This window comes from Mercenaria mercenaria, chromosome 5 (genome assembly GCF_021730395.1).
Source record: "Mercenaria mercenaria strain notata chromosome 5, MADL_Memer_1, whole genome shotgun sequence".
Classification (NCBI taxonomy): domain Eukaryota; kingdom Metazoa; phylum Mollusca; class Bivalvia; order Venerida; family Veneridae; genus Mercenaria; species Mercenaria mercenaria.
Genome location: NC_069365.1, coordinates 3,411,766 through 3,419,943, shown reverse-complemented (window position 1 = coordinate 3,419,943; position 8,178 = coordinate 3,411,766).

The following is an 8,178-nucleotide window of genomic DNA, read 5'->3' as shown; positions in this document are numbered from 1 at the left end:
CATTGTACCTGTTCGTGTTAATATTGAGTTTCAAGTTTATTCAACACATTCTCAGTTTGTATACATACAAAAACATGAGACAAATACAATATTTTAAAGAAAACATTACATATGATCACAATCACGCAATTATGAGGGCAACTCATTAATATTGAATAAAAATGTTTTAATTAAGGAAACTATTTACAGAAATTCAAGCATCTACACAAGGTTAAAAATAAGTCAGATTATTATGCCATACTTTCAAACAAGCACTTGTCACAGACTTCCAAAAAGACGCGTAGTCTTTACTGTAACAGTGGATAGTAAGTAGAGACATACCATAAATCCTCTTAAGGGTATAGGGTGGTCACCGTGGCGGAGTAGTTTACGTCGCAGACTTTAAATCACTTGCCTCGCATCGAGGAGTGTTCAAGCCTCTTGCAGGACGTTGAATTCTTCGTTGGAGGTAGCTTTCAGCTGGCTTACTTCCCAAGTGACCGGTAGTGATGAAATAATGAATGGAGGGGCACCTGGGGTCTTCCCCACCATCAATTTGTGTCGGTGCGACGATAAACACATAAAAATAAACAAAAACAACATCTTTACACAAAATAAACAATCGTTTTGTGGAGCGAAATTACTGAGTGAACACAGTTTGTCAATCCTAACCCTGTCCATGTTATACCAGTGGAATGGAAAAGTAATCTATCTGTGTTACCAGCTACACAGGGTAACACAGTCATGCATATAACAATCTTGAAATATTTTTCTTTTAAATTCCCCCTAATTCTAGACATTTCCACAGTGAACATTGAAGGAAACTGTGAGTTATGGAAATTATGCAAGGCCAACCCGGTGTTAGCGCCACACTGTACTTCTGTTGTAAATGCCATGGGACTGTTTAGTTTACGTGAATAAAATTATCTGTCTGTCTGTCTGTTTTATTCTCGCAAATATCTACAAGTTTGTCAAAAGTGTAATAACTGGTCACTGATTTGCTTACACACAATAATTAGTGAAGGTAGGTCGGTATTTTTTTTGTTTAAAGTAGGACTTTTCGGAAATCATTTTTGTGTCAAAAATGAATACAAATTAAAAGGGGTTATGCCTTTAGAGCATCAGTAAGTTGATTTCTAACACTGACCATGTTTAAAGCATAATATGCGCTGTTTTGCAGTTGAAAAAAAAATCCAAAGCCATAAAAACATAAAGGGTCGGGCAAAAATATATTAAAATGTGTAATGTATTAATTTTTAGCATTAATAACGCCAATTGTTTAGTTAACCTGGAGCTAATCAAAGATGTATTTGAGTAAAGTTTTAAATTTAATCTTTCTAAATTATGTATATTCACTGATAAATGATACTGATAAATGTTATTTTATGCATAAAATTTGATAAATGTGTTTACATTGAAAAGAACACCACCACTTATAATAGTTTGTCACTCAGGCCCCAAGAGGCCACCAAAGCACACTTTTAGCTGGATATAGTTGGTAAAAGAATTCACTTCTACATATATCAGTTTGACTGTTGACGGTATTTATAGATTGTCCTTTTTTGTCATTCACTTCTTCTTTGAGACATGTAGTTCCTTTATTTGTTGCGAGAAATTACTGTTCATTTGAACGTTGTTTTATGTGTTCAGCAAATGCATTCATACCTATATAAGTTTTAAATCACTTACTTATTAATATTACTCTTTTACATGTATTGGTTTTCTTTATTTTCTTTTTTTTAAGTTAATAGTTCGTTCATCTTCAGAATTGTTTTCGGTTTACTTTGGTTTGTATGTTCGGCTGATGTATATTCTTCTACTAACATTTTCTTAAGCTTACGAGATGTCCCTCTTTTGCCAGACAGTTTCGATCCTCTGCTAATTGTATAAGCGTTCTGTAAAAAAGGTATCCTCGTCAGGTCTGGAACCGGGAAGATATTTCCTCCTTATCAACTAGTTTCATATACTCCCTGCATGACACCGAGCCTGAAAATAATTATGTAGGTGTTGACATATAAAGGTCGATGAAATGGATGAAACAGCACCTGCTAAAATTGGACAAGGCTAATCTTGTCACATTTTGGCAAACAACAAAAGTATTTTGAACTAAGCATCATATGACACGTATAAAGGTAAAGGTAAGCTTTATTTAACATCGCATATAATCCAACATACAACACGAGCTACAAAGCTTTTGTGCGACAAACTAGGCATCCAGATACTAAGTCTGTGCTTATTTTACCTCCTGGTATAAGTACTACAATCCTTTCAATGCTGAATGCCAAGCAAGGGAGCTATCAGTAGTCAGTACCATTTTTCATGTTTTTGGTATAACGTGGTCGGGGATCAACCCCACACCTCCCGCACTCGAAGCGGACACTACCATTAAGCTATTGAGGAGGTATATTGATTTAAAACTATTATTGTCTTGAATAGCTTTGTCCAAATCCATCGAACCTTACAATGGTTATAAATGGCAGGCTATTTGGTTCTGCTATTTTTAAGAATACATGACCACCTATTTATCGGTCAAGTCTACCAACTGAAACCTAAAAATACTAGATGTTTAAGGGCAACATTAGTGTGCCTCAAGTGCTGCTTTCTGTCAAACACTTTTAAAACTTCCTAAATGCATGCGGCATATATTCTTGACTATATCCATGTCACCATTTTGAGCTGTTAAGTGTGACCTTGAACATTGACCTTTTGAAGGAAGTTGTTTTAAATGTGTCAATGCATAAGAATGTGACAGACTGGAAAAATATCTTGAAACTGCTTTTGACATTTAACCTCACAGAGTGACCCATATTTTTACAGCATTATATCAAAAAATAGGAATATGTATACAAATGACACTGATGCTTCCTGCTATGCCTATTTTTCACTTAGTCAATGGCCACAACTCTTGTATTAATGGGGTCAAGGTCAAACAAACCCCTGGTGCACAACTTCTGACATGTGGTATTTAAGGATCATGTAAAGCCTTTGAGACCACCCATCGGGTAAAGTTGTGTTTTTGAAATTATACCTGACAGACCCTTAATATCCATAACATATACAGCAGGAAAGGGTAGAAAATGCTTTCTGTAAAGGTCACCTTGTTCAGTAACATGTATTTGTCTTACAACATATGTAGGCTACTTCGACTCAGTCCATAGTCTATTTTGTAGATAAAATATGGGTTCTACGGGGCCTAAAATGGGGTCACAAAAAGCAGTGGTAGACACATATTTTGACAATGGTTTGCTGTTCTTTTGATATCGAAATAAGTAATTAAACTATTTTTAAGCATTTCTTCGTCATTAATCTCTCCAACAATGTACATCCAGCATTTTGAGGAACTATTTTCTGTCATTTTTGGGCTACTTTCACCTTTTCAGTTATTTTTCCAAAATAAACTAACCCTTTTTACATATATAAATTTAGAGACATATATATATCACAGGATAACCCATAAAGTATTTCTACTTATTTCCAATGGGGTCCTTGTGAAGATTAATGGAACTTTGATCCAAGAAAGACAACTATTACTGGCATAAATGATAATTTATACAAGAGTTACTTGTAAATGTCTATCAAAGAAATCCTTGACTAAAAACTAAATATGTTCGTTTTAAGTATCACAAATATCACAGTTACATCCAATTAACTAGTATGACGTACATATCACAGAATAAATCAGGAATATTGCACACCAATGATAAAATGATATCATGTAACTAATAAGAACTAAAATCTAATTGTTGAGCTCCTTTTTGACTGCTTTTTTAAAGTATGCTTGTTTTCAAAAAAAAATATGTTATTAGGAAGGCTATTCCAGTCATTTATGTCTTGATAATAAAAAGTAGTAGACGTGAAACTGTCAACCTAATGTACATGAAAGCTGTTAACACTATGTCTACAACTATAAGAATGTTTCTTAGAGACAAGAGATAAATTATTATGCAAGTAAGCTGGACAACTATTGTTAATTATTAAAAAATTGTGAACATGATTGAGTCTTAATTTTTTATCTTTGTCTTCAATATTTAGCCAGCCAGTATTACAAAAATCTGACACTTTCAAAGATCTCCTATAATCATAACCACAAATAAACCTGACAACTTTGTTTTGAGTCATTTGTAATCTATTTTGCAACTGTTTTGAAATACCACTGTACCAAGATGCAGAAGCATAGTCAAAATGACATTGTATTAAAGAATTACATAAATTCTTTCTCATATTCATAATTAAACAATTACTTTTAATTGACTTTTTTAACAATGTTGTTAATTATGAATGTGGCAGAAAGATCGTTATCTAGTACACTTCCAAGATATTTAACAGACTTTTGAGATTCTATGGTATGACCATTACAACATACATTGAATTTGTCAACCTTTACTATACTTCTTCTAGAACCAAACAAAACACATTCAGTTTTACCAAGACGCAAAGATAATTTGTTGTCAATTAACAATTTGCTACAGTTTTCAAGTTCTCTTCCTAGAACATTTTTAATAACATCGGGATCTTTGTGTGAGAATAGGTTAGCACTATCATCTGCATATAAAATTAATTTACAATTGTTACTAATACTAATACTCATATCATTGGCATAGCAAGACAATGTTAAGGACCCAAAATACTTCCTTGCGGAACACCGCATGAAATACTCATAAAATCTGACATAGAGTTGTTGACATTAACTGCTTGTTTACGACCAGACAAGTAAGAGTGAAATCACTCAACTGACTCCACACCTATTTCTTTTAATTTGTTACAAAGGATTATACTGTGTCAAAAGCTTTCTGGAGATCCAGCATGATCATTTCTGTGTACAGACCTTTTGAATTTTGATTTTTGATGTGGTCCAGACAGGTGATTAAGGCAAGAGTCAGTGGAGTAATTACATCTAAAGCCACTTTGGAGTTCATATAAAAGACCTTGTTTAACAAGACCGAGCGACCGTAGCCTAACTCATTCGACTTATCAGGATGGCTTATTTTATTATCTATTTATTATTTATATTAGTTGTATGTTATATCCTACCTTTTAGTCGTGACAGCGGCATTCAAACAATATATATTATATATTATACCAGATTTATATAGCCCTAGCGCCATTTTCATGATAAACACGTTTAAATGCGCTTTACATAGCGCCAAGGAAGCCATTCATCATCTACTAGTACAGACACAGAGTGATCTGATCAGATCTGGAGGAACAGAGTGGGAGAAAGCCACCAAAAAAACAGAGAGAAATCCTTTAGGCTTAACTTAAATTAACCTAATATTAGCTCTTTGCGAATAGACATTCTGGCCGGTATAGCAAAGATACACGAGAAAACATATTTCCTGGGAAGAACCAATACTGGCCTCTTAGTTATCATGTTGTCCCTAAACTTCCTTTTAATTAGACGAGTTCGACCCTATTTTAAGAATAGTTAAAACCAGTTATACCATGCATACCACCGGCAAATTGCTGGTATCCATGTACACCTGGGTCAACTTCAGATGACAATCGCTGTAAAGTGCCATACCAAAGGACACACTGCGATGGGAGTAGCCAAGAAGCGATGGTTCCACTTTTCTATGAAAGCGTCTTAGCCTTCCACCAATGTGTCCATAAACACCAAAATCTACGAACACAAATCTAAAGCAGATTCATGCAACTTCCTCGGCCGGACTTAGTAGTTGTTCTATTCCATGTATAAATATTGTCCAAGAAATCTACATCATACAGTAGATTGTTGTTTCTGTAAAAATGAAAGTATTATCCAGGTGTTTCATATGTTTTTGTTTCACAAAGGGGCAAAATTATACAAAGAAAAGAAGTTTGGCACCGACTTTTTCAAAAAAAGACTTACTAAAGCTGTTTTGGGGTGGTGTTTCACTTATGAATATTTTCGGTTCTTATTATGTTAGAACGTATATAAACCAAAACGTTTGGGAAACGTCTTTAAAATTTCTAAACAGATAAAACATGAGACCATAGATCGAGCTAATCACTACAAAAATATAGGTCACTAATCGAAACAAACTGTCTTACCCATCATCAGTTTTTTTAGCAAGGCTTACAGTTCCAAACATTTCGAAGAAACCCTTTGTGACTGCATATAAAAAGGCATAAGATGAATTGAGACACGGTTGCCTCAAGCAGCGAATAAGATTCATAAAATGCAGTACAAGGCGTCAACCCTGGCTTCCATTCTTGGTTGAAAAAAAAATACGGTGGGTGAAGTTGTAAGTGGTTTTGTTATATCTGTTAAGAGACTAAAAAGACCTTACCAAAATGACTAGGTTTAAGTTGGATGACCTTTCCGGAATTTCAAAAAAGCAGTTCTCATGTATAAACCATAGATGGCCGCTAGCTTATGGGTATCAAAATGATCTACTAACATTTGCTTCTGATATTCATTCTAGAACATTAAGGTCATCCTCTCATCTCCAACTAGTGAATCTATTTGGAATAGCCCCTCCCAACTTCAGTAAAACATTTCAAATCCTTGTATTTATTATGGAGCAAATAAGTAGCTAGCAACTCATCAGATAATTACTTTGCTTATAGATTATTATACTTTTAGTAGCATGCTTTTTGTAACAAAGATTGTGCCAATGTATGTATTGTTATGGGCGTCATGGAAGATTGACTTGTTCAAATTTGTTCCCTCATTGAGACCTTTGTTCCCTCGTTTTTATTATTATCATTATTATTATTGTTATTATTATTGTTGTTATCATTATTATTGGTGTTATTATTATGTATTTTCTAAATAAACGGTTTATAAGCTTCTAATTACAACAAAAAGATACATAAAAATGTTAACGAATACACTTTCGTAAAGCGCTATATTCACCTTAAAGAAAAGATAATTATAGGTTTAAGTGTTTTTTTTTTTCAAAAATATTTAAAACGTTTCTTGTTTAACGTTGGTTGTCGGTAAAAGTCCCCACCTAGAATAGATGGAACAGTTTACTTTTATTCGGGCCAACGACAGGTGTTATGGTTACCTCCCTAGCATACAGTCGATACTGATGGAATCAGAACCAATTTAAGTAAATCACCCAGCACTGAACACTTGTCGGGATATCGGCCGCGACTGGGAATTGAATCTGGAACGCTGGCGTTGTAATCCAACTTGTTAACAAGTGGGCCACTGACTCCCTTAGTGCAAAATCCAAAGAAAAATAACATTTATTTCAACAATTTTTGTTATACCTATTATTGTTATTCTTTTTGCAATACTTTGCAGAACATCTTTCTCCATCCCGTTGACTCGACTTGATTATAAATGTTCCCATGCTTGGCGTTTAATTTTCGCTCGCTTCGCTCAAGGCTACCGTTAAGATTGCCTGGGGTACCGCCTGGCCGACGAGGATGAAGGCACTTCGCTTCCTGTACGCAGGTATTTCGCCAATGTTTACAAAACGAGCGAGATCGGTGAGTGATTTTTGTCATTTTTGTCATTTTGTTACTGCAGAAGCATTTTTTCAAAAATCGGGAATGTAGGGGGGTGTAGAATGTATCTTATCTACATATCCATGCTAAAATTTGAGGCAAATGATCAATTTCCTAGAAACGTAAGGACAAATAAGTTGGGAATGAAACGTGATTTTTTCACATCAGTGACTGTTTAGACTCATTTCTTTTCGCTGACCCAAACGATGTCGTCTCTGCCGTCGTAAATTATATTTATAAATGACATGTGATCTGCTAAAACACAAAATGTGTCCAGAAAATTCCGAATTTGAACGTTATGCCAATATTGGAAAAGTGCCGCAGGCATTTCGACGATGCCGCAGCCCCTTCGAAGTGCCGCAGGCATTTCGAAAAGTTTCATAAATTTGGCCCATAACTAACCAAATCTCCAGTAACTTGCATTCGCACGATTATATTTTATATTCACTAGTATCAAATAGTTTAGCAATATGTTTATCTTCGCGGGTAATCTTAAACTCTAGTACGCGATTGTTCCGGTCAGTTAAAGCAAACTGTATTTCCCAAACATTATGCTTTTTGAAAACTGCCTTCTCTGTCCGCCCTATGCTGCTCGATATGTTTTTTTTTTTCTCAAAGTTTTTTTTTGCAGGAAGAAAATAGGTTTTACGCACATGTAAAAACTATTACATTTCTCCCGTTTGATCGTTTATGAGCTATACTTTTTAAGTTCTCCATTTTTCTGAAAACATTTTCACAATATTTTTTTTTATGTAGATA